Source organism: Diplotaxodon limnothrissa, linkage group LG9, assembly GCF_057381915.1.
Source record: "Diplotaxodon limnothrissa isolate DT_005_m linkage group LG9, D_limnothrissa_male_GT1.1, whole genome shotgun sequence".
Classification (NCBI taxonomy): domain Eukaryota; kingdom Metazoa; phylum Chordata; class Actinopteri; order Cichliformes; family Cichlidae; genus Diplotaxodon; species Diplotaxodon limnothrissa.
The window spans coordinates 13,607,714-13,615,835 of record NC_140604.1 but is presented as its reverse complement, the minus strand read 5'-3'; positions in this window follow the sequence as shown (position 1 = coordinate 13,615,835).

Below are 8,122 nucleotides of genomic sequence, written 5' to 3'. Positions count from 1 at the left end.
AGTTTAAATGAGTGGGACGACTGAAATGGGATATTTAAAACCTGGTGTGATGTCTGTAGTGATGCAGATAACATATCGATCTTTTGTGGTAAAGAGAAAGCTTGTTGGTTGGTTTTACTAAATACTCCACAAAAATTCTAGACATTTTATACACCCCACAAACAGTTAAATATGTCACAAGAGGCCTAAACAATAAAAAATCACTCACTGCTTTTGCTTAAATGAGGCCTTATTGATTTCTCTGAACCTGATGTTTTACAGATGCAGTTGTCTCCTGTGATTTGAAGGAAAACTGCATCTTACCATGTCAGTTTCCGCCTGGTCCTGAAGAGGTCATCCACTGGATGACAGAAAACATTGCTGTCCACTCGTTTTACTACAACAAAGATCAACTTGGAAGCCAGAACCAGCGCTTCAAAGGCAGGACGTCAATCTTTAAGGACCAGATCTCCAGTGGAAATGCCTCACTACTGCTGAAAAATGTGAATTCTCAGGATGGGGGCAGATACAAGTGCTACACCAGCACCACCAGAGGAAACCAAGAGTTGTTCATCCAGCTGACTGTGGACGGTATGAAAAACACACAGAAACTAAAGGAAATAAAGCTAACATGACTATACTACAAATAATCATGTTGGTATTTAGAGAAATTAAAGAACTTATTAAGTCAGCAATGATTTATTTTTGCAGTTATTACACAAACCAGACTTAATTCAAACTTTTAGTCCTGTCTTAAATGAGAGAAAAGAAGGATAGTGTGAGCCGGAATATGCAGGATAACAATCAACTGTCATGAAGCTTTTTTATATGTCTGTTGTCATACTGTAATTTAAATATTTGACCCAAATATCTGCTGGCTACATGAAAAATCCCCCAAAATGTTCATGGCTGGTTGTTTTGTTAGGTAGACATTTTAGGTATTTCACAGAAGCCACACGGCTAACGCCACCTGCTCCTCAAACTGGAAGTGCTTCATTCTTCACATGCTTTTAAACTGCTTTCCCGTCCAAGCTGTTAATCTTTTACTAGAAAAGAAAATCTGTGAACCTCAGCGAACGTGATTTTTACATAAGTTAATAGACCTAAAAAAAACACAAAACAAAAACTGCAGCTAACTTGAAAAATACTTTCAGGGCATGTTGCTTGTTTTCTTTACTGGATTTAGTTTTTGGAATATTGTGTTGCGCTGTCTGCTAGTGGACAGAAACATTTAGCTGATAAGATTACATTTCCAGACCATAGTTGATACAGCATTCTTACACTGCTGCAAATATAGATACAGACACCTCAGACAGTTTTAGTGTATGAGAAACTGAAGCAAAGGACACAGCAAAGGGACACCTGCAAATATCTGAGATCTTAAGTTTTAGCCCACTCTCGTGTTATAATCATGTTTGCTCCCCATCTTCAACGTTGGCTAAAACAAAACCGAACAAAGAGAAAAACATGTTGCATTTCTACTTAAATGAACAAACAAAGGCTGAGCCGAAGCTGTCAGTTTAAAGAGACAGAGACACCTATCCGCCCTTTTTTAATTACTTTATAGTACGGAAACTATAATCATGCCTAAACAAAAGTCATAAAAACAATCTTGTCATTTACCTGTAAGACCGAAAGGCTAAAGTGCAAATACTTGAACACCACACCTTGTTTGAGATTTAAATGTACAGTGTGTATCTAATAAAGATCCAGTTATTTGATTCTTGGACTGTACTAGTGTCCTTCACATGATTTTAAATAACCCATAATTATTCATGCTGGGCTTTGTTGTAGTCCCTCAGTTTACCCACCTGTAAGCATTTGGCTTACAGGGAATACCTGTCCATGTACCAGCCCAATTTAACTGTAACTTTGGCCAACTTAAATATTCACCAATGTGACAGTGTAATAGATCCACTTTGAACTCAGTTGCTCAACAGAGTTTGTCCTCATGCTCGTTGTATTCACTGAGGTTCTCTTTTTTTAAATATTATGTTTTTTTTACACTTTGCTGTTGTTAGATAGTGACAGTGAGGATGAGGATGGACAGGAAAGCAGGAAGAGAGAAGGGAAAACATGCAGCAAAGGGCCACAGGTCGGCCCAACCCGGGCCACTGCTCTCTGGCCGTACAGCATGTGGTCACCTGCAAACCCACTGAGCTAAAACTTTTCTCTGTTTTTTTTTTCAGTTCCAGTCCAAAATGTTTACATTGAGCAGTCAGGAGAAAGCATCATCTGCAGGTCAGAGGGGATCTCCCCTGAACCTACGCTCACCTGGTCTACAGATCCTGAATCTTCTTCCTCCACTGAGCCAAAACCCCGTGTCCAGCAGAACGGACAACTTTACAGCATCAGTAGTTCTCTGACACGCTCAGAAATTGATGCTGGTTTAAATTATATCTGCACTGTCAGCACAAGAAAAAGCAGAAGAACAGCAACTTTATTTAAACTCAGTGAGTATCTGAGGAAGAGTCGCAGTAACTATACACACTTGTTTGTGTATTTGTCTTATTTTTTGGAATTATTTATTAGAATCACAGTTAATGATCAGATATTTTTAGAAACTGGAATCAATTTTTTTTTATGTCACATGTACTTTTCTTTGATATCATTTCAGCTAATGTCACTGGTTCTGAGTCTGAAACAACAATCCAGTGCTCTGACTCAAAAAGTCCTGTAACTCGTTTCATCTGGAGATTCGACCACAGTCAGATCAACGTGACTGAGAGTGAAGCTGGGGGATCTTACACAGTTTCAGAGGAGTGGAGGCCGTATGTGAAGAGTGTTTCAGAGACAGGAAGCCTCACACTACAGAACCTATCTACAGATAAGACAGGAATATACACATGTGAACTCATTAATGTTGATGAGACACTAATAAAAAACACCTTTCTTCAGATTACAGAAGGTAAGATCAAGTCAGGGGACAGGAAAGTCTCTTTGAGTGGAAACTGTTTCATATTTGTGTATGGTGTGAAAATGTTTTATGTTTTTTCCATCCTATTTTCTTTTTTTCAGTTTTGAAATATCACTTGTGCTTGTTGTTTCACTACTATTACTACAACACCTATTATTATTATTATTAGCAGTAGTAGTAATAGTAATAGTAGTATTTCTGAATAATGGAACTCTTGTAACAAGCAAAGGATGTTTATGTTTGTGGGTAAATTTGTGTGGCTTGAATTTTTGTTTATCTACATCATGGAGACCCTAAAGAAAAAGTAAGTGAGTTACTAATCTAGAGACACTGAACCAATAACATTGAAATGAACTTTAAAATTGAAGTGATTTACTGGGCAAAACAAAAGTTACTTATTAATTTAACATGGAGTTGTTGCTTTTCTCTGACTGATTAAGTAGATTTTAAAAACTGCAGACATTGTTCAATGAAGCTTAATTATAGATTAAAACAAATCTGAGGCTGAAAAGTCATCACAACTCATGAAAAGGATAAAAGTAAAACATTTAATGTAAGCAGAGACATAAATCTGACCTTGTTTTTGAAAGCTGCATCAACTGCAAAATTTTCTTTTTCAGAGAACTCACGTAGTAATGCCATGATCATAGGTGTGGTGGTTGGAGTAGTTGCAGTCATTGCTGTCATAGTGCTGTCGCTTGTCTGCAAAAAAATAAAAGGTAAAATTATGTTTTGGCTACTTGTAATTTACTGTTTATGTTTATGATTTGTTGACAATAGTGTATTTTACATTTTTGCTTACAGGCAGAACAAAACAAACCTTGTGAAAACAAGAGTTTAATGCCTGGAGTTTGACTTAATGCCTGCAAATCTCTAATGGAGCCACTAATGAGAAACTAAAGATGATGATGGACAGAGGCCGGACAGTGAAGTGAAGTTTTTTTCATAAAAATAAAAAGTATTCAGACTGAATGCTTTCAGTCACAGTTTTAAAGACTTAACCAAAGGTTGCTGTATCTACACTGTTTAATGAAGGAGAAAGACACATTGCACTTTGACAAAAAGGGTGCCGCAAGACATAATTCTACAGTACAAAATGCTCTGGGGTACTTTCTCATTCTTTTTACTAATTCTTGTTAATGGAATATTTTTGTGCCCATATAGGCACGTCGACAAGATGAAAATAATATGGAACAAAAAAAGAATCAACTACGTCCTCTTATTAAACTCTTGATGCATACAGTTTTCTCCTGCGGTGTCCATCCATCCGGCTACTTATTCCAGCAACTACAGGGCAAGAAGCAGGGACAGATCACCAATCTAATGTAGGGCTAACACAGAGAGACAAACTACTATTCACACTGGGATTCATAACTATACACAATTTAGAATCAGCAGTTAACCTAACCCCACTAACTGCATTCCTTTGGACTGTTGGAGGAAGCTGGAGTACCCAGAGAGAACCCTTTATAACACAGGGAGAACATCCAAAGAACCCTTTCACATCTTATTCAGTTGAGGCAAAACTGCTAACCATTGCACAACCATGCTGTCCTCTCCTGGAGTGAATAAAACAAAATTTTATGCTGTAAAATTGGAGATGAAGAACCAATTTTGAGATTACAGAATTACTCGTTTGGCTTTGAGAAAGCAATGTGAGAAACATACTTTGCCGCACCTGCTGTTACTCTTTATTTCTATTTGCTGATTACTGTTGACATGTATTTGATATATGGATGTAAATGGAGATTTTAAGAGTTAAATGAAGTTCAGTCTTTATATGAGACATAATCTGACTGGAGTCTGATTAATGTTGTACATATTACAGAGATATAATGTTGCAGTGAAAGCTCCTCCTTCTGGAGCTACAGCTATGAGTATGAAAAAACTACTACTGCAATCAGCGAGTTTGGTTTGCAGATCTAGAAGTTCGGTGAACAGATGAATAATGAAGCCGGAAAAAAAACCCTCAGGGAGAAATACTTTATATTATATATATAAAATGAATAATGACAAGTTGATCAGTCAGTTTCATAGTCACTTCCATTCTTTGCTTGTTAGGTTTGGATTCAAAACACTAAGACTGCAACAGCTCAATGTCATGGAAGCATCCATGTTTCAGATATACAGTCTGTGGTGAAAAGTTCACTCTGAAAACAGCATGATAAGTAAAAAACAAACAAAACAACAATAGCTCTCACATGATTGAATACAACACAAAACCAAACACTAAATGAAAATCCTTTCAGATCTTCATTCTTCTTCTCTTTTTACAAATATGCCTGAAACACAACAAGAACAAATTTCTGTTAAGTTGACAAGTTTTTTTTGAAAATATCTTATTATTTATGACTGTAAAAGTAAATAATAAGATATTTTCTCTTCCTTCTCTTGCTGCACCCTTAAGATTACTAATTAAATTACTTATTTAATTAGATTACTAATTAAACAATGAATTACAAGCACAACTACAGTTTAAATGTAAATAGTATTAGCTTTGGTTTTTGTGTTTTTTAAATTTTAATAACTTCAGAGAGAATTATTCATTACATTTTGCAAAAAAAAATTCTCTCTGGTCTGTGAGATATGTGATAATATATTATGTGATAATTATTAAAATATTTTTGGAAACCCTTGTTTTATTTGTTTCTATAAGTGCATTTAAGGTTTTATTCATAAAGTGTTTAAAGGTACTCTGAGAGTACCTGAAGACAAATTGTTGTCCGTCTTTTCCAAAATCACTGGATTCTGAGAGCTCATTCTGACCCACATATTAAAATTAGGGTAAATTCACTTATCTCATCTTGAGATTTAACTACAACCAGATTAATATGACACAGAGCTAAGGGAGCTTACACAGCTTCAGATGAATGGGAGCAATGGTGAAAGATGTTCCAGAGAGCTTCATACTGTAGAGCTTATCTTCAGATCAGTAAGAAATATTTGCGGACTCACAAATGCTGACAAGACATTTAAAACAAACACCTTTCTTGAAGTTATGGAAGGTAGTATTAAATCATTTTTTTTTAAAAACAACATGGATGTTCCACTATACATTTAAGGGAAAACAAATGTTCCACGAAAAATTTTATCAGTCAACTGTTGTGAAAATCTGAAATAAATTGAGGTGAACACAGCCGGTTTGTCTTTGGGTTTTGCAAAGAAGTCAAACAACAGTAGAGACAGTATGGCAACAGCCTGCATATTTTTGAACAAAGAAGAATTACAGCATGGATTCATTAACAATCATTCAGGATATTTCAACATTTAATGCTTGTGCATTAACAAGGACTGTTTGTCCTTGTTTTAATTGATCTACACAAACTGCTTGATCCATTATGGTATTATGTGTACATAATAGGTGAATTATGTTTAATTTGCTTCTTTAGTCTTCTTAATAATTCAAGTAGGCTATGTAGGGTATATGCCACAGGCAAGAGTAAGGAAACTTAGTATAAGTATTAATGCCTTTACACACTGGACAAGTAAAATTTCTGTAAATATTTTGTGTTTAAAAATATTCTTCAGTCTCACCTATTCTTAATGTGGCTATTCACAATGACTCCGTATTTCACAGGAAATATTTGTGACATTTGTTTTTTGAACAAAGCTTGATTTTTCCTGATATATAAACACTGCTCAAAAAATAAAAAGAACACAAAAATAAGACATCCCAGATCTGAATGAATGAAAGATTGTTATTAAATACTTTATTCTTTATATAGTTAAATGCAGTGTTGGGAAGGTTACTTACAGAATACAGAATACATGCCCCAAAATGTATTCTGTAACGTATTCCGTTACGTTACTCAATGACAGTAACGTATTCTGAATACTTTGGATTACTTAATATATTGTGGCGAGTTCAGACAAGGAGGAGACGGAGGTATCGTTTGGTCTTGCTTCCCGTGAGCTAGCCAGGGAGCACAGCCGTTTATTACATTTGCAGAAGAACACACTGCCACTAGCTAACTGCTCAGCGCGGCAACCACAACACACATAGGGCGCCCTCTGACCCCGGAAGGACACACCGTCGCAGCGAGAGGGCGTCACCCGTCACCATGGCAACATACACAAAACATAACTGTACAAGCAGAACCCCGAACAGCCCTGACCCGCTACAATATTATCATGCTTTTTACAACAACGTGAATGTACTATTGCTGTGTGATTTATTACTATTACTGAAGGTCCGCGACTCCGAACTGTAGTAAAGGGACCTCTGACTAATACGGCGGGGTCCCTGTCGGCTCGTAGCCGAAAAATAGCTTTACTTTGTTGTGTGGGTCAACTTTTCTTGCGAGAGACAGAGAGAGGCGTTGAAAGGCTGCTCCAACGGAACTTATTGTTTTCGGAGGAAAACACGAACACAGTGTACAGTCGAGTCTTAATAGCTTACTTACAACTGGGCTCGTCAGGCACTCTTCTTGGCTGAAGTGGTTATTATTATATTTACATGCTTCCAGCTCCCGTTTTTGCTCGATGACAGCTCGTACCTTTCCACTCCCCTTTTTCTCGCTCCTCGCGCGCACAGACACATAACGTGTATGGCAGTGCATTCTCCCTGCAACACGGACTACACTGCCCATGATGCTACATTCTTTAGAGCTATGCTTGTAGCATTCTGCCTGTTAGCTTAGCACAACAACAACGAAAAGGCGCTCTCTCACCCAGGAAACACACAGTCGCAGAGAGAGAGAGAGAGCGTCGCCCTGTAACCATGGCAACCGTAACGCTGCCGCCTGGAACAACAGCACGTAGCTGTCAAACAAAACCCAAACAGTCCTGACCCGCGACAAAATGAAACAGGAAAGTACCGCAGTGTAATCCATTTATTTCAACAAAGTAACTGTATTCTGAATACCACCTTTTTAAACGGTAACTGTAACGGAATACAGTTACTCATATTTTGTATTCTAAATACGTAACGGCGGTACATGTATTCCGTTACTCCCCAACACTGATTAAATGTGCTCCGAACAAAATCGCACAAAAATTATCAATGGAAATCAAATGTAGCTACCCATGGAGGTCTGGATCCAACTTTGATGTAATATCCTTCAAACAAGTCAAAATGAGGTGCAGGAGTGTGTGTGGCCTCCACGTGCCTGTATGACCTCCCCACAATGCCTGGGCATGCTCCTGATGAGGTGGCAGATGGTCTCCTGTGGGATCTCCTCCCATACCTGGACTAAAGCATCCACCAACTCCTGGACAGTCTGTTGT